Here is a 19,900-nt window from a genome sequence, read left to right as displayed (position 1 = left end):
ATGTTGGAAAACATACCATTTTTTAATTTAAGTCTTCCACTAATAGGAGTTCTGGAATCACTTGACATTTTCCCATCTGACTCAGCCACTTCAGTATAAAGTTGATAAAATGATTATGATAAAAATGTCCCAACAATAGGTCGTCAGAGCCCACAGCATTCTAGAGCAGAATTTATTAATAAAGAGAGTAGGTTAGGGCCTGATTACAAGTCTGGCAGTCGAAGAACCGCCAGGTTCTTGGGGGCGTAGTGGTGGCAGTCCAGCCACCGCCGCCCCGGCGGTCTGATGGCCCTATTACAACCGGGGCAGTCGGAATGTCATTGCATCTCCGCAGCTGCCAGAGAGCAGAGATCCCTGCTACTGGTGCAGCAGTCTTAAGGCCGCAATACGTTTGACGGAACCAACAAAGTCCCGCCAAGCATATTTTGACTTTCCGCTCCCCCAAGGTGTCTTGTTGGTTTCAATTCCTTGAAAAACGTGCCAGAGAGGCAAAAAAATGGCCCTGCAGTGCCCCCTTGTGCCTCAGGGCTATGGGGTGCATGCAACCCAGTACCCGCCCAGCATGGACTGGACCAGTCCATCCCAATCAGAGATTGTCTTCGACACTCTCATTGTGGTGCCTATTTCAAAGGCACTGCCATGGGATCGCCAAAAAACCACCTGCCAGTGACAAAAAAAAGTTGTCATCTGGTTTGCGGTGCCCACACAGGTTTGGCAAGCGGGAGAGGGCTGCAAGTGTGGCAGTCCTGCTCCTGCACTGCCAAAATCATAATCAGGCTCTTAGTATGCTTGCAGTATGATTGGAGAGGTTTACTTATATATAAACAGCCATGCTCTGCCTGCATTGGCTTGTATAGCAAGGTTACAGAGGGTGTAATGGCCATTAATTTGAACTATGTCTGTAGCCCACGTCTCTTGGCAACATATTATATTAAAGTTAATAACAAAGGACAAGCAGTTTTGATTTTCCTGTTTGGTTTGAATTCCTGCAGGGTTCCAACATAACAGCTTAATGTTCTGTATATTACTAGTTGGTGTTAGAACTGGGGATCTCTAGTTGGCAATGGCTTGCACCTTTGTCCAAATAGGGTCCCTGGCTTGTAGTCAGAGTAAGAGGGCTACACTCCTAAATAAACCCTGCTCAACCCACTGGTAGCGTGGCATGAGCAGGCAGGCTCAGAGGCAGTGTGTAAAGCATTTGTGAACACATACAGTAATACAGTGAAAACACTACAGATGGACACAACACAGGTTTTTAAAAATAAGTCTTTTTTATATAGACTTCACACAAGACCCAAACGACAAATATCCACAATACAGTATTATGAAAATGACTTTAAGATAGTAGAAATAGCTTAGTTCACTTTAGATGGTAAATGAGACATGTTTCTCACAAAGTACCTTAGGATGCGTCACGCAAGATAAACAAAAGGTTCGCTGGGAGAATGATGTGTCAGTTCCTTGCCTCGGGGTAGGCGATGCGTCTGTTCCTCAGTGCTTGCGCAAAGTAGGCAATGCGGCTGTTCCTTACTGGAAAGGAGGTGATGTGATAATCTCGTGGTGCGTCCCAATAGCGGAGTGACAAGATGGCGCCTCAATGTGACGCGTGAAGATTGCGCCCTTGATGCAAGACGAGATGCGTGCACGCCCAACGGCCATGCGGCGACTCTGTAACTTTGGAGCCGCGACAGGCACTGCGACACGCTTCCCTGGTGTTGCAACGGTGACCGTTGCAGTGGTGAAATGATTCTCCAGGGATGCAATGGCGAACAGCTGCGACGAAGACATGCTTCTCCTGTGATGCAACAGCTACCCTTGCGGTGGCCACATGCTTCTACGAGGATAAGACCGCAACAGCTGCGGATGCGATATGCTTCTTCTCGTTGAGTCACGCTTCCAGCTTTCAACAACACGCAGGCTTCTGCAGACAGAATTCCCAGCAAGGAAATTCAGGGGGGAGCTGGTGGTGAAGTCTTGTATCCCTGAGACTTCAGCAGGAGGCAAGCAGTTCAAGCCCTTGGAGATTTTTCTTCAAGATGATGAAAGTTGCAAATAAAAGTTTTTCTCCTTTCCTTTGCAATAAAGAAACCCCTACAGGACAACCCCAGAAAGCAACACACTGGCACAGGGGAAGTCAAAATCTCCTGCAGATTCTCTGGTTCTTGTCCTTTTTATACACACAATCCTTTGTCTCTTAAGGCAGAGAGTATCTGTACCTAGTCCAAACCAGTTCTGGGTGCATTCTGCCAGTGCACAGCTTCTTCCTTTGACATTGTGGGCCCGGGTCATCAGACGCACACCACAGGAGGTAAAACCATCATAGTGGAAGGCAGGCACAGCCCTGTTCAGGTCCAGGTGCTACTCCTCCCACCACTCCCAATGCAGATAGGTCTATTCAGCCTACTGCTGACTCACCCTGCCTTCTGGAGCCCCCTCATCCACTGTCGCTCACAAACCAGACATGCAATAGACAACCTAGCAGAGGCAGGCTGGATGGTTTAGGCAAAAAGTACCTACTTTCAAAAAGTGGTATTTTCAAACACAGAATTTTAAAAACAACTTTACTAAAATATGTAGTTTATCATTCTGAGTTCAGGTATACTAAATTCATGTTTCTACCATGTTCCCAGGGTCAGTTAGGATTGTAAGATGGTATAATCAGGCTGCCCATTCTGGCCTATGGGGACAGGTAGCCTTGCAATAAATTAGCTGTAATTCACTCTCAGGACATGCCACACACATCAGGGCATGTCCTACCTTCCACATGCAATGCACTCTGTCCTAGGGCCTACCTTAGGGGTGGCTAACATGTAGAAAAGGGAAGGTTTAGGGACTGGTAAGGGGGTGCACTTACCAAGTCACATGGCAGTACTAGACTGCACACAGGCTCTGCAATGGCAGGCCTGAGACACACTTTACAAGCTGCTTCTGTGGGTGGCAGAATCAGTGCTGCAACCCCTCAAGCAGCCTTTGATCTACAGGCCCTGGGCACACATGGTGCACTGTACTAGGGTCTGACAAGTAAATCAAATAGGCCAATCATGGAGTCACTAATCCATTACAATAATTTACAATAGGGAGTACTTGCACTGTGGCACTGAATAGCAGTGGCACAGTGCCCAAAGCATCTAACCAGCAAAAACATATCAAAAACAGAGGAGACAACAGCAATAAATGGAAGGGAGACTCACGCCAATGGTACCAGGTCTAAATGTTTGTTATCTATCTTGTTTGGAATCACACTTTAAGATCTTCTTTATCTGATCCCTGTACCCTACATTCACAGTCACAGGTTTAACTTCAGTTGCTCCAGTTGGCAAGAGTCAATCAATTTGATTCAAGTCACTAAGCAGTTCAAAAACATTTCTTGTGGTAACATTATGAGGTCCGAGCAAGTTTCCCGGTGTTGTGACATTCACTCTCAGAGGTGGCTGTATGTGCCTATTTACAAGTTTATAAAAGTAGTCTATGGGCTGAGCCTTAATTCTCCCATCTGGGTTACCCCAGGATTGCAGTCTATTCAATAATTTCATGTCAGTACTAGTATTTTGCAGTTTATTACCACACAGTCCCCTGGCTGCTCTTACCCACATTGCCAATTCATGTTATCCTTCCCACCATTATTATTTCCATGCATAAATCATGCAGACTTTCTGAGTGTTTCCTAAGCCGATGTGCCACTATATCCTTAGTGCATGTCATTGCCCCTTTTGTGATTTCACTAGAACTGGTACATTCTCTAGGACAATTAAATACGTGGTGCATTCAGTGTCAGTTTTAAAATGACTACTACCCGTGTGGGGCACTGATATAAGGGGTTGATGTGCAATGTCCAGAGGTGTTGATAAAATGTACCTGAGTCACTCCCGTTTTAACTGAAGCTGGATTCCCACATCTTTTGCCTTCAAAACATACTGTAGCTTTTGGTTGATCCGTCATTTTATTAACAAAAGGCTGTTATTCATCTTTCACCACATTATTTGCTGAACTGTTAGAGGCATTGTTTTTTGGCTTCAAATGGGCAAACGTGCTTTCACTCTTGTTAACAGTAGGGGACATTAATAATTTATCTTCTAGACCCTTTAGTTCATCTTAAACATAACTGCAAAAGCCTCTTGTTGATTCCTCTAGTTTTAACAGACAATTGGAAAAGTAACTAGTTAGATTTTGCTCAGTTCTTTTATATCCCTGGACTTTTCTGTGAGAGAGCATGCTATTTGAACATTGGAAGAGCCTATTGAATATATATTAGGAATATTATCAATTGCCGCATCTGTCACCTTTCTACGATTGTCCGGGCTTATCTCTACCTTTTTCGTGTTCATTTGGGGAAGGTTCAGTAACACTATAGCTGGGTCTCCAGTAATACTTAGGGAAGTGTAGCCTTGTGGATAAGTCTGTTTTCATGGACAACACTGAACAGTTTCATTAGTTTCATTCTAGAGAGGAATTACTTCTTGATGCACAGCAGAAAGTCTTTTAGTATTAATTTGCATGTATGTTGTCAGTAAGACACGTAACAATAGATTCTGTTGAAAGACCTGCCTTGTCACTTGCTGACTGTGTAGTATTAACTTACTGTTACCCATGAAAAATGAAAGAATTTGCTTGTGATCCAAACACGGATCCCAAGAGTGGTGGTGCAATGCAGCCTCTTCTGGGCTCTGATAGGCACAGATGAACCCGTTTTTTCCTGACGCAGCCCTGGCATGTCCCATCATTTGGGAGGGGTAGTCATGCTTTGTAGCTACGAAACAGTCATTGCCCCTCACCCCCTCCAATCAAAGAAGAGTGCACTGATTTCTGGGCCATGTAGTCCCTACTTCATCTGTAAGGCACCCTACTCTGTGGGAGAACCAGGTGTGCTTTTTAGTGCTGAAACAGTCAGTGTACCAACTCCTCTAATCAAATTAGTGTGCACTGCTATCTGGGCCCTTGTCTTCCTCTGTAAGGCATCCCCGCTGTAGGAGGTAAAGCCACACTTTGTATCACTGAAACAGTCAGTGCACCTTCCTCCTTCCATCAAACATTAGTGCAGAGGTTTCTGAACCCTGGAGTCAGGGGGTTTATCAACAGCTGACCACTTAACAGGAATTAGATATCTGGAAGGAGGTAGGAAAAGAAACCAACATAAAGGACAACCTTGATACTACCTCATTTGACTTGGAGATACCAAATGAGGCTAATCTCATTATTTCCTGATAACCTCTCAGATCCCCGGAAGCCAACAATGGGAGAAGAAGAAGGGGGAAGGGGAAATATTTCCAAACCCGCCAGAGGGAAAGGAGCCCACTACAAATTAGTGAAGTGCTGTGGATGAAGCCAGAGGCATTGAAGGTGTAAAAGGGGTTCATCCATCTCATGCTGAGGAGTCTTGGAAATTGTTAATTTTGGATGAAGAAGTGCCACAAGAAAAGGTGGACCACAGGCTATAAAGTAGATAGGATTGGGTAGAGAAAATGTTCCAATGATATGGCGGGACAAGTCGATGGTCTCTGCTAAACTGACACAAATCCCCAAGAACTTCAAAACCAAAAGCCACCCTGAGAACAAAACTCTTATTTTGCTATAAAAGAACACAATATTAGGCAGCATTTGTTTATGTCAAAAAAATAAAACCTAATGTAATTCCACAAGTATTTACAAGTTGCAACAAAGAGTCCCACATCATAGTCCACTAGACATCGAGTCACCTTAATAACGATCCAATAACTCCCGGCACAGCAACACATTGTATGAAAAATGCAGTTTGCCCTTCAACTCGGTCCTCCTGGCACCTCTGACTTTCCTGGGGCCCCCTAAGGACCTCTATTTAGAAGAGGGAGAGGACATTTGCTCTAAAGTGATTCCTTGCTCTCTAAATCCAAGTGGGATGGCCTCTCACCACATACCAACTCTACCTAGAACACCCCACAGCTGCTGGAGAGATAGTCAGGGCAACAGGGCTCTGTCTTGGTCCCCTAACACAGACCACATCCCCCACAACCTCTAAAGGGTAGAGTATCAAAAATGCACCAAACAAGCATGTGCGAAAGGTGGGTAAAGGACCACAAAAATAACCCACCCACCCCTCCCATCTGGACCCCCACTGGCTGCATAATGACACACATGTGAAAGAAGTTTTGTATGAAACTGTTGTTACCCGTTGTGGAAAGGTGAACGCCATCGATGAGAAAACAAAATCTCCACCTCTGATGCAACCATAGGGGATGCACCTTAGCCTAAGTGGCCTCAATAGTTTAGAGAATGTTCTGTTCTGGTGAAGCACCTGGACAGAGACCCCCCCCACGCCATACCTGCCTCTGCACCATGTGTAACCAAATTACCCTTGCATTGGAAAGGTTTTGCTAACCACAACACTTCTGCCACAAGCAAATCACTGGTTTCATGCACAACAAAATAATTTCCCCTTTAAAGTACTATCAAAATGACCAGAGGCGGAAGCCAGGGGCGTAACACAGCCCCCCGCAGCCCCCATGTTGCGGGTGCCCCCATGCTCCAGGTGCCCCCTCACGACACTCAGCGGAGCAAGCATTAGCAAGCCTCTTAGCTCATGAATTACATGGTGTGCACGGCCATGGTGCTCACGGCCTCCTCCTTAATTAAATGGTCTGCGTAAGCCCCCAGGCTGCATTGCAGGGTGAGGGGGGCGTGCTCCAGGCAGGGGCCCCCTCACTCAGCCTGCAAGCCTCTGTCTTCATGAATTAAATGGTGTGCGCAGTGTTTTTACACTTTCTTGGAATGTGGACAATTGCACCACAACATACAAGTTAATTATTTGATTTTTGCTGAATATCCTGACCTTGTCTAGTACTTCGGCATGCAGGAAGTGAGGCTGCTAAAGCAAAATCTCAGCCCAGCCTCTTGTAAATCCATCCCCACTTTGTATGTGTCATGCACCAGTATGAAAATTACCCCTCAAGGGAGTAGAACTAGTTTAATGAAGAGGGGTAGAGGAATAATCCCGGAGTTTTCATTGCGTACCTGAGGAGGAATGTGTCGAAAGCCCGACCTACTAATTAATTAAATGGCGCGTATGTCCGCCGGGCCCCGGGAGGGACTCTGAGGCTCTTTATTAATTATGGTGCGCGGCGCATCGATGTCTCTGCGTCTGCGTGTACCATAGGGTGGGGCTCAGGGATGACCATACCATTGTCATGCGCAGAAGCGCAATTAAAAGTCTGCGTGAGCGTGATGAGTGAGGTATTCCACCCAGGACCCAGCCAGAGTGAGAAAGACCATCACTGTGCCAGTGCGGCGCCCCCCGGCCATAATGTAATAATTACTACTAGCCCCTGCCTGGCTAGCCTTTCCCTTGCCCTCTTCTGCGGCCCGTTCACCCTGCCACTGAAGGAGCTGCAGGCCAGGCCTCTCAGGTGAGCCTGTCTGAGCCGAGGTAGGAGTGTTCCATGGTGTGGCGAGGAGTCTCAGTGGGTGGGTGGGGTGTGGTGGGATGAGATCATAATTTGGATCTCAGGGAGGATATCATGGTGGGGCCCTGCAGGGAAATGGGGAATAAAAGTAAAACGTCACGTAATATGTAGGCCGGCCCAGGGTGTAACTGACAAGAGGCCCCCTACTAATCATCACATGCCACTGCACTAGGCATGCAGCCGCTTTTAATCCCTTTCTGCAAACAATCTTAATCATGGTATCCCCCTCCAAAGTGTACATTCCCTTGCCCCTGGCCCAGCACAAGAAAATTTTACAGCCTACAAATTGACGACCCCTGCGTGCCAAGGCCCTTGATCCAGCAGCAAATTCCTTGGTCCCAGAGGTCCCCGACTCAGCTGCTGCTCAAACCCAATTTTAACTAACAATTCAATCACAGGCAGTCAGCAAACAGGGCCCAATCCCTCCGAGTTGACACTCTTTATTTAATGTCGGACACCGGAATTCCATTTCTGACACCGAAGTTGGGGTTGTGTGGACCTTCTGCTGCTCTTGCACTGATCTCTTAAATTTTCTGTAATGAAAACAACTCAGTTAATGAAAAGGCCCAGAGCTGGCGTGCTCACCTTTTTTCCATTTTTGCCCCATCATTGACGGAATTGATGCGGGTTAGGTGACTCCGTCTCCATATTTGACCCCTTTTCCAGTATGCTACCCACTTTGTTTATTCCTCGTTCGGTTTTTACTTCATTCTGCTCCTACAAAATCCTCGCTATGTATTGTTGCAGAACTACTCACTAAATTAGCTAGTAACAAAGTATGGAACCCACTTGCTATATGCTGAATGCCACTACCACTTGCTGAATAGCATATGTACTTTTTACGTCTCTCCCTCTTCCTCCTTCCTTCTTCTCACCTCCCTCATGTTGACCCCCGTCTGTTGCTGCAGCTCCTAGCGTCTCTGGGCCTCTCTTGTGTTTTGGCTTAGTTTTTTTTTTATTGTGGAGGAGTTTGTTTATTTATAAAGCCCCAAATCGACTAGGGGGATTAGACTGCTACTTAAGTAGTTCCCTTTGCAACTTTGTTGGGGCTTCACTCATGTTTTGGCGTTAAACATTTTTTTTGGGGGGGGGGGGGCAGGGGAGATGTTTATTGTTTAGGTCCAATTTGACTAAGAGATGTTGGAGCTCTTTCCCCTAGAAGCTCCCTTTGCAGCCTCTTTAGTAACAGCAGGCGTTACTGACCCCCGCATCCCCCCTATTCATTAATTAAATGGTGCGCATGGCATGCCCAGCCTCTTCATTAATTAACCACTTGGCTGCCAAGGGGTTTTTCCCTCCTGTGCTGCAGATTTATGTTTCCCATTATACATGAGGAGTTGACCTTGTCATGAGCACAGCTCCAGTGTGCCTCATGACGAGTTCACCTTGTCATTAGCATGCAAGTGGTTAAATGATGCGCGGCACGCAGTATTCGCGGTCTTCAGGGTGGGACATTGGGTGGGGCTGGTGACCAATGCCAAAGTCATGCGCATTGTGCAGCTTAATTAAAAATGTGCGTGACTTGATGCACCCCAGGACCAGACTACTGAGAAAGATGACCATCACCGTGCAGCGCTACCGCACATACTAACCCCTGTTGCCTGGCTAGCCAGCCTTGCCCTGTGTTCAGCTGCCCACTCCCGCCTGCCTGCCAGCCTGCCTTTGCTCTGAAGCTGTAGGCCTGGCCTCTCAGGTGAGTCTGTCTTACTGAGGCAGGTCAGGAGTGGTTTGAGTCGAGCCCAGCTCGGTCCAGGGGAGTGGAGTCTGTGTCAGTGAGGTGGTAGGTGGTGAGATGCAATGGATAATGAGATCATTGAAATCCGGGAAGCCAATCCAGCCATCATGGGGCCCTTCCAGCCAGGAGACTTAAAAGTAAACAGGCATTTGCAATGCAATTGGTCTCGCATTTGTGAAACTTTGAGCTATTGGCGCTGCAAATAGATAATGTGCTATAACACTTTATAAAAACACAATTTTTAATGATCCAAAATTGCCTCTCCCTATTTTTGCACATTAATAGTGTTATGAAGCAGAAACTGATGCAGTAAGAGCTGTTGCAGAGCAAGAGGAAAGAAATACATGCGGGAGATAGCTGGAAAATACATGCACTCTTATGGAGTGGTAAAAAAAGGGAAGTGTAATTTCGAAAAAGTGAGCAATGCAACAACAAAAGTAAAGAGGCTATGTGCCAGAGGAGGGACAAACACAAATGAGACTGAGAAACCCACAGTAGGCAGTGAATAAAACGCAAGTTAATGAGAGTGACAATAAAGGTAACCAATGGCAAGCAATTGATGGGCTCTAAGCCCACTGTACATTCACAATAGGTTCCAATCTACTATTAATCTTCTAAATTACTGTACCAGGCCCTTAAATCAAAAACAAAATTAAACTAGTTCATCTTCCTGGGACTTGACATGCGATAAATATTAACAGTATTATAGACAATTTTTCATGATTCTCTTTACTGCATTGTGGAACTGAAACCAGTAGTTGAATGAGGGTTTGGAAAGAGACTTGGCATTTGAAAGTAGAGTCTTGGCCAGAGGCCTGGTAGATGAAGACATCAGTGCCAGGAAAGAAGGTGTGCTGAGGAGGTGAGAGGAGAGAACGGACAGCTGGAGAAAGAAAAAGATAAGGTACAGTGAGGCAATTAAGTGAAAGAAATGGTACTGAAAAGCTCGGACAGCCAGGGCGTGGTTAGACAGAAACGTGCAGGGGGTGGTAATGTACCTTTCACCTGAATCAATACTCAATCGGCGTTCATAGTAGAAAACGCAGACGCGTAAGAGATTACAGGAGACATTAAGCAAAAAAATCCAGATTGATGCAAAGAGTTTAGAACTCCTGAAATATTTACAAACAATGCTAATCTACAGTTGTGCACTTGTACAAACCAAAACTTTCAATGGACATCCTATGTCAACAACATTTTTGCAAATGTACACCCCAAAAGGGAGCCCACGAACCAGATGCAAATTAAGTGCTGTGCATCGCTGTATGAAGCGCTATACAGATGCCTCAATACAATTGATCTTGTATCCCTCTCAATTGATGTAAAAGCACACAGTACGCAGAAGTCCTTCCGTGAAACATGTCGTCCTTGATGTGAGCACCGAGCCTTCTGAAACCAGTGGTGCTGGCTGAGCCAGCTGCAAGAGAAGTTAATGGCCAAGGAGCTGAGGGTCAGCCAAGCAGGTCATACATAATATTCTCAGAACCACATTTTACAACCCCCGCAAGGGGAGAAGAGCGCCATAGAAATACTTGCAATAGTGTAGGCGCGAGGCATTTGCCTCAAGCAGTTGAAGCAAAACCTACTTTCAACCATAGAGCCGGCTCGAGAGTGTGGATAAGGAGTAGAGTCCTTGACCACACGAAGAAAAACCCCATTCAGATGGTGCATGAAGCTGCCATTCGCAAATGAAAACCATACCTTTTCTCGTTGCCACACAATCTGCAGCAGATTTTAAATCGAAAACCATCCGTGGCAGGGGGCTTATACCGAGTAGTCAGTCACCCGGCATTTTACAAAATGTCCTGCGTATAAGGGAACAGAGTCCTCACTCTGGGCTCGCGCTGGCATGCATATTAAAATGAGGTTAGGCGTCTCAGGGAAGCTGTTTATAGCCGTTTCTGCAGCGGTAGAGTCCAGACAAACAAATGCAGCCACCACCGGGTTCCCTGCTGCAAGACCATATGTATATGCAAACTGAAGCAGAGGCAGAGGGCGACAAGAGGCGAAACACTTACAGGAGAGTTAAACAAGAGACACGTGGCAGGTGAAATTGCCTAAACAATTACATCAGCAATAAAAGTATTTCCTTGCTCTGCAGCGATGCGTGCTGTACTCAGCACCCATACAGTGCTTCTGCGTCTGGAATCAAGCCCCCCACCCCGCTGCCGTGTCTGAGCCACACAGTTCCGGTGCCCCCAAAGTAAAGCCCGCCCCCAGTTAAACAATTCCCACCTCCATTAAAAGAAGTGAAAAGAAGCCAAAGACAAGCATACGGGTGATGTAATTTAATAAAGGCGCACGCGAGTGCTGTTATCATAGGGGGAAACGGCATTTACAACGAAGCCGTTTCCACGAAATCCTTAACCACGCATGCAGTACAACGCATGCGTGGTTACCACTAAAGCCTTTACCACGCATACCTTTACTACGAGGTTTGTAGTAAATGCATATGTGGTAAAGGTAAAAAGTAAAAAAAGAGGGGCTTGGGGGAGTCTCCCCCCCAAATAAAAAAACTCACCAGAAGTCACGTCGGGATCTGCACATAATCAGCGTCGTTTAAGAGAAATCGAAAAAAACGTCCGTTTCCTCTTAACGACATATGACGTCACCACGCAAGTAGTTGAGGTAAAGGTTATGCGTGGTAAACGAATTCCGTTGTAACGCATGCGTGGTAAAGGCATGCGTTGCAACGGAATTCGTTGTAACGTCATACATTCATCGTAGGAGGCAGGGGTCTACTTTAGAGGCAATGTAACCTCGACAGGAGTGCTGAGATGTGAAACAGGAAATTAGTTTTGCCCTCGTAATTTTTTTCTTTGTGGGTGCAGATGTGTGTGTGTCTCACCCCTTTCTTATTTCTTTAAAGTTTATGTTTAACTTTTATTTTACACGTACCTGTCCTACAAAAAACAAGTTTTTCTAACCCTAATTGCAAGAGTCAGAGCCTAACTTGTATACAGCAGCTCCGCTCTGAAACCTCATTGTCCTTAAACCACCGGAGCCGAGCAAATAACAAAGATAGGGCATATGTGTCAAAGGATACATTTGCGATTCTCAAATAGCAATTTCTAGAGAACCGCTATTTGAGAATCCAAAATGCTATGTATGTAAGATTTGCAAATAATGTTGCGAATCCTACATATTCCTTAATGGCGAATCGCAAATTATGATTCGCAATTAAGGAATACCTCCCCATTCATAGGCCCATAGGAATGAATGGGAAGACATTCACAATTTGCGATTCTCAATTAGAGAATCGCAAATTGAAAATGCAATTTCAAGGGTGCCAGAGTGTCAAAAGGACACCCTGTTGCACCCCTGACATGTACATGTGTGCACATGTGGCACACATACATGCACTAAAGGTATGTATGTGCGCCACATGGCAATTTAAAAAATGCAAAAAAGTCATTTTTCAATGAAATCGCAATTTACCACCGACTTGGGGTTGGTGGTAATTTGCAATTTCTTAACGAGAAATCGCACAACTTGGGTGCTTTTTACATCACATTTAAGGAATCGCAAATGTCGATTCCTTAAATGCTTTTGCAAAAAAATTAACCACAAATGTTGCGATTCAGGAAAAGGGGGCCGCTCGGCCCCACGAACATATGGCTGGGTCCGCCCCCCCCTTCTCCTGTACCCCCGGTGATGGGGCTTGCCCACCCCAAGGCGGGTCGGGCCGCGATGACGCGACCCTGGGGCGCCCCATCACCGATTGGTCCTGGCCCCCCCATTGTTGACCCGGAAGCAGCTAATGTTTCCGGGTCAAGGGGGAGGGGCCTCGTAGGTTAAAAGGCCGGGGGAGCGCAGGTGGCGCCCTCTTTGCACTGCGCTCCCCAGGCCTTGCTCCTCGCCTCCGTACGGGGGTGGAATCATTTTTGGTTTTTATTTCAGATTTTTTTCGTGGTAATCGTGGCAGACTGGTAGCAGGAGGACACGTTCGAAGCGGAAAGGCAGGGGAGCCACGGGAATTCGTAAGGACACGGGCAGCCGCAAGGACGAGCGCGGCGCGGGGAAGCTCAAAGAGGAGCGGTGAACACATACTAGTATCGTGTAGTCTCAGCGGTTCCAAGTGATTGCAGGTAGTGGTTTGGGAGTTCGCTGGGCCAACGCGGAGCTGTTTCTTCCGTGCCTCCTATACGTGTGAACATTGCAAAAGGTACTGGGCGAGTGGGATTTTTAGAGATACTCGGGGGCTTGGAATCTGAACGTAAAGCACGCTATATAGGTGCCGGGTACGAGCGCGGCTGATCACGGGCCCAGCGGGGAGAAAATTAAAGCAGCACTAACGGTAGGGAGCGGTCAGGCAAAAAAGCAAATTGGGCAAAGCAGGGTCGGCCTGGGCAGGGCCTGGATGGGAGACCAAAGCAGATAACTCCATTTTTAAAAAGTGGACAGTGCTAGCTTTAATATATAATTGTGCATCAGTTATTAGGGCGATTTGTGGTGAATGTTAAGCCCTATTTTTCCATAGACAAAGGGTCTGTGTCATTTTAAAAGTGCTGAAGCGCTGTGTTTAATTGATAGGGACAATTCTTCCGTTCCTGTCAAGTCAGCCACAAGGAGTTCAATTTAATATTGCAATTTAATATTGCAAATGTGCTAATAGTGTCGTAATCCCTTTTGGGGGGGTATTTAAGTCTGCCATAGATATTTGGTTAGTACTATTCAAATTGCTTACCTGCAAACAGTTTTACTGGGGAGGCGCGAATATACAAGAGCCCAAGTAAAGAACATTTATTGTGAATTGTTCTTGTTATAAGGGGTCATTGTCTTTGTTATCCAGAATTTGTTGTGTCTAACTTCCCTCTCATCGTAGGTCGACACTCGTCGGCACAGCTGAACGGACTACGAGGACTGCACAACGGTGGACGTCAGGAACCGAGGACAAGGGCAGGCCTGCATTTCACTGCTTCTGGCGGGCCTCCGGGCTAGAGTACGCTCGCCCAAGCACCCGGGCTAGCTGATGTGTTGCGGTTACAGTTGCGTGGTGCATACGGCCAGCCTGTGAGCCTCCAACTTTTGTGCAGGTACAACTCACACAGTGCCCATAAATAACGTGTTGTGCAGTGTAGGTGTGATCCACTGTGACGGAATGTCTGGTAGACGGGGCGCAAGGGGTTCCCGAATGGACCTCATGTTTCAGACCATGATGCGCAGAATGTCAGCGATGGACAGGAGATTAGGGAAAGTTGATCAGTTGGGGAAGACCGTGGAGGAAATGGGCGAGAGTCTGGAGGCAGAAGCCGGACCATCGAGAAGACCTAAGAGAGTAGTAGTGCCCCCTAAACCAAGGGGTGAATTATACGCCTTACCTAAGCGTGTGAGGGCCAAGAGAACTTATAGTCGTCATCCTAAGCCATGTGGGGGAGGGCAGCCCCCTGGGACTGTCCCTGATTTGGTACCGACAGCACCTGAGGCTCCCACACCAACCTTGCCATCCCCGATAGGTGTACCCAGAGACCTAGCCCCGCCAGTGGTCCCACCAGTATGCCCGGACGTACCCCCGGGGCCTTTCACCCCAACACCCTTCCCGGTCAGTAAACCCCCAGGGGCTGGCCAGGTGCCTCCTGAATTGGCAGCGCAAATAGCGGCTGTACTCCCATAGTTGGTGATTGGGGCAGGTTGTACCCTCATCAACTGATCCCTCAGCGGAGGCGCAAAGACTGGTAGCTAAGATCATGTTGGCTAGGGCTGATGGTAGAGGGCCAAGTGCACCAATTTCTCTTTAACAGGTTCTTCCAGCGATAGGGGGAGAGACAAGACCTTACAACCTACGCGTGTCACGGAGAGTGGTAAGGAGGTTGCTTTGCCGGTATTGGGTGAAGGTGCTATACCCTCCCGGGGGGAGAACCTGGCACAACATGTGTCACAAGCAGTGAAAGAATTGATTTGGGCAGACAAATATGTGAACATATTCTCATTGTTGATTGATAACAGGGAGGTGGATTATGCTAGGTCACAAAAGGATTTTACATTGACTAGCGAATGGCGGTCTCAGTTGACTAAATTCAGGGTGGAGGAGACACTGATTAATTGGATCAGAGCCTTTTCTGTATTTATGGCTGTTACCGCTGAACGTTCAGCCAACCTGCAGGCAAAGATGGCGTGTTACCAAAGTAGAATTGCAATGTTCAGCGAGAAGCATTGGGGGGACGGATGGAAGGAATATGACATTTCTTTCAGGAAATCTGGGGAGTTTAACCGCTTGTTAGCCTGGGATAAGGTAGACTCCATTTCCTGGCATGGCCAGTTTTCAGGTGGGCAGTCCACAGGGGTTGCTACAAACTGGAACAAGGGATACTCGCCAAAGCCCCAACAGCCCTTTCGGCCGGCGCAAGGGGGGGATGGTTTCAATAAGGCCAGAGGCAATGGAAGTGGAAAGGGCGTGTGTTGGGACTTTAACAGGCGCACATGCACCAGGGCAGCGGGCACCTGCAAATTCAGACATGCATGCTACATATGCGGCCACTCATCCCACCCAGAGACAGCATGCCGTTCAAAGGGTAGAGCTTCAGGCAACAGGGGGAAGAGGAAACAGGATTAGTGGGGGATGCCTGCAAGTCACACACTCACCCATCAATGTCCTGGCTATGATCCCTTGGCTGAACAGGTACCCTGACCATGCCTCCGCAAGGATGTTGCAAAGAAGGTTTCACACTTGGTTTTCGGATTCCAGCTGGGGTTTACACCGGGACACCAGAATGTAGGAATCAGTTGTCAGCTAGACACAATCCTGGGGTAGTGGCGTCCAAAATCTTGAAGGAACTACGCCTAGGTAGGGTAGCGGGTCCTTTCACCGAGATCCCAGTACCTGATTTTGTTTGCTCACCCCTGGGGGTGGTCCCGAAGAAAGAAAAGGGCGAATTCAGACTCATACACAACCTCTCAGCACCTAGGGGAACATCTTTGAATGATGCAATCGACAAGGGCATCTGCAGCGTCAAGTATGCGTCCTTTGACCAGGCGGTAGAGATGTTGAGAGTTCTGGGTCCTGGGGCATTGATGGCAAAATCAGATATTGAATCAGCTTTCCGATTACTGCCAGTACATCCATTGGACCAACACCTGCTGGGGTTTGCCTTTGAGGGCAAATACTGTATGATATGTGTATGCCCATGGGTTGCTCCGTGTCATGTGCCTACTTTGAGACATTCAGTTCTTTTCTGGAATGGGTGATGAGGCAAGTAACAGGGCACCAGCATGTGATGCATCACCTGGACGACTTCCTTTTTCTGGGATCAGCCGGCTCTCAGGAGTGTGTGTGGGCATTGCAGGAATTTTGCGTGCTCATGCAGGCTTTTGGGGTCCCGCTGGCACCGGGAAAAACAGTGGGTCCGTCTACATGTTTGGAATTCTTGGGCATCGAACTGGACTCGGTGGAAGGTTATTTCAGGTTACCAGAGGAAAAGATCGTGAAATTCAGGACAGCCTTACAGCAATGTTTAGCGAAAGAGAAGGTCACATTGCAACAGCTGCAACAGACTGTTGGTCAACTGAATTTTGCATTGAGAGTCATACCTAAGGCATGTTCATTTTCCCGCTCAATTGCGCAGGCCATGAAGGGCCTGCGGGATAAGCATCATCACACCAGGCTGTCAGTTGAGGTGCGCCAGGACATGCGAATATGGATGGCATTCCTGGAGAATGGTGTGGTGCGGCCCCCCCACCACGTCGGCGGAATTAGGTCTATGGACCAATGCTGCTGGCAGTGTGGGGTTTGGCGCCATACTAGGCAACAAATAGGTGGCAAAAAGGTGGCATGAGTGGTGGGAAGACAGCGGTCTGACAGCAAACATTGGTTTTCTTGAGCTCTTCCCCATATGGGTCACACTAACTGTTTGGCCTGAGCTGTTGTCCAACAAATCGGTGATATTCTGGTCAGACAACATGACGGTAGTCGAATGCATCAACCAACAGGCAGCGCGGTGTAAGTTTATACTCCACCTCATAAAGGAGATTGTGTTAAGATGCTTGAAATTGAATATGCAATTTAAGGCCAGACATGTCCCAGGGGTCTTGAATAATGCGGCTGACGCCCTTTCTCGCTTTAAGATGCAGCTATTCAGGGAACACTTACCTGCGGCAGAAGCTTCACCAGCACACTTCTCATCAGCATTTTGGCAGATTGGTGCCCCCAACTACAGAACCTCGTGGCAGCCATTTTAGCACCCAGGACCATGACAGCGTATGAAGGGGCGTTCATGTCTTATTGCAATTTTTTGGGACAAGCACGGGAAGTGAAGTTGGGCCAGGAAGTGCATTTTAACTCATACATGAACGCACTGCACGGAGAGGGGCGCTCGGTGGCGACAACTAGCAGACACAAAGCGGCCGTCTCTTTCTTTGCACAGTTGAAAGGTGTCAGGGACCCCACAAACAGTTTTTTGATGCTACAGGCAAGCCCCGCTGATTACAGATGGCCAATAGGTTTGGAATGGTTGTCCCGGGTGTTGGATGCTTTACCTGACACATGTAGCTCCCCAGGGGAAGTACTCTTATTTAGAGCTGCATTTTCTTTGGCCTTCTATGGGGCATTGCGGGTAAGTGAACTGATGGCGAACAACAAACTGGACAGGTTGGGTGGGATGCAGCGGCCTCCTTAGTTTAATCTCCTTAATTTCTTAAGGAGAAATCGCACAACTTGGGTGCTTTTTACATCACATTCAAGGAATCGCAAATTGCGATTCCTTAAATGCATTTGCAAAATAAGTAATCACAAATTTTGCGATTCCCCATTTTGCAAGGGCCTTTTGGGATGATACATCCCAAAAGGCTTTTTCCCCTTCGCAAATGGGGCGATTCTGAGAATCGGCCCGTTTGCGAACGGGAAATAGGCTTCATACATATGCCCCATAGTTTCGACGGCTGCTTCAACAGTAGCCTGTCTAGCGAGAAGTCAAAAGTTTCTTCCGTAACATGGTCGCCGATTGCTCCAGATGCCAGTGCTTGCCCTATTGTTCTGAGATGGTTGGCCCAAAGTGTCGCCTGTTGCTAGGTATTATAGGACTATTGTTGAAAGAAAGGGCGAGTGGGCAGATAGTCTTTCCTTTTTTAATTGAAAACATAAGGTAACTTGAAATGCTTCAGTGCCCTCTGTTAGGTACTATTGGAGAGTGCTGCGAAGCTGCTATCTGTCAGGAGTGCGGGCAGAGGGGAGTGAAGCAGGGGAGCGGGCGTCACATATCTAGAAAGGAATGCAAAGAACTCTCTGACTGTTCCAGCTCGTTCTGTAGTATGGAGCCGAAGCCAGGGAGAAAATAGAGTCTGATCAGAGGGGTGGAGCAGCCATCCGGTGCTATGGAGAAGGTTGTCAGACCAAAAAAAAAACAATAGTGAAATCGCCATGGGATGGGGACACACATATAGAGGAGGGATCAATCCAGGCAAACACCAATAACAGGCCAGCATTACTGAATGCCACAGATAACAACCAGTGGCAATTGGTGGGTGTTTCAAAAGCCAACAGAAGAGATTACAACAGGTCTTGCAGAGGCTCGACCTAAAAAACTTAATATAGGCCCGGTTCAGCAGGAGACGATTGCTCGGCTCCTGCTCAAGGTTGTGAGAGTATGGATGGTGGTTGCGTCGCGCACCGTTGCATGGATGATGGCTGCAATGTCAAATCAAAAAATCTACAGCTACAAAATCACTACATTGACAGCCTCACAAATACAGGATGGCTAGCCACCCTAAGATTGCACTGACTCTCACAAGCTGGTTACATGTCAGAATATCGATTGCAGAAATATTGTACCACAAGAATACTGTAGAAAAAACATTATGTACAAAGGAGTATTTATCAACTAACACACAGTACAACACACTAAAAACAATATACACTGCCCTATTGAGGCAAGTCCACTAGCGTTACCCTGGCTAGCTTTCCTGTCCCACTTTCCCTTTTATGGCTGATAATTATTTCCCATGCACGTGCCGCAATATCAAAGCTAGGCCCCACTAATGCCACAGAGGTTTTATGGGGCTCTTGGGAAAGATCCAGAGTCTCTGTGCTGGAGTGTATTAATTCACAAGAAATCCTCCAAGGGCCCAGTGGCCCGTTTGTCAGTCTTATCTGCTCTTAGAGAGTGGCAGATCAGACCCCTCAGTAGTGTCCAGAAAGTCCAGCAAAGTGGTAGGTGGTGGGTTGGGCCGCCAGGAACCCTCCATGTGCTTTGCAGGGTGGTACCCTCAAGTTTCGTTACATCACTGGCGGAAGCTACCATGTTAGCACCATTTTCACTGCTGCCCTCACGTTTTGTATGAACAGGCCTCCCTGACCATACCACCTCATGATGAAACATGTTTTTTGGCATGGTCCACAAAATCTCTCATACACTTCATGAATCGTTTGTATCTAAGAGTATTCTAGCAGCAGTACTTCACGAGCAGCCATAGCACGAAGATAGCATGAGGTGAGGAAGAACAGGGTGTTAGACAGTAAAAAATCATTAGATCATGTTGAGGTGAAAATACCGTTTGAAACACGTCGGTTTGGACCTCCCATCCTCTGCACTGGTTTACTCATTTAGACCTGACACCAGCCATGGTTGCCCTGATGTGGAATGAGTGAGCACTAACATCTGCAGAATCAATCCCTACCACCACCAGACCAACATCAGAACCCTAGTAAAATGGAACCTGGAAAGCAGAGTTCCATTAGCCTGGAGGAACAGCGCCCTTGCCTTCGACTGTTGATGGACCACTATTTATTTTACTGCCTTGA

The sequence above is a fragment of the Lissotriton helveticus genome, chromosome 8 (assembly GCF_964261635.1).
Source record: "Lissotriton helveticus chromosome 8, aLisHel1.1, whole genome shotgun sequence".
NCBI lineage: Eukaryota > Metazoa > Chordata > Amphibia > Caudata > Salamandridae > Lissotriton > Lissotriton helveticus.
The sequence above is the reverse complement of the archived record's forward strand: the minus strand, read 5'-3'. Positions refer to the sequence as shown.